Genomic DNA, 254 nt, shown 5'->3' on the forward strand with positions numbered 1-254 from the left:
ATAAATCTGGTAACAGAGTGCTGGATTAGAACCAGGATGCACTGGAGGCAAGTGAACCACAGGATGCTCCAGTGAGCAAGATAACAGCCTGCTCTAGGTAGCAGCCCTGAAACAACAAGAAAATAATTGCAATACTTGACAAATTCCACCAAATCTAGTCAACATGTATGTACACACAGATTAAAATACAGTCAGTTGGGCAGTGCCTTTGGTTCAGTAAGTAGGGCGCCAGCCCCATATATGGAGGGTGGCGG

The sequence above is a fragment of the Otolemur garnettii genome, unplaced genomic scaffold (genome assembly GCF_000181295.1).
Source record: "Otolemur garnettii isolate 467f Iridium unplaced genomic scaffold, OtoGar3 scaffold00022, whole genome shotgun sequence".
NCBI classification, from domain to species: domain Eukaryota; kingdom Metazoa; phylum Chordata; class Mammalia; order Primates; family Galagidae; genus Otolemur; species Otolemur garnettii.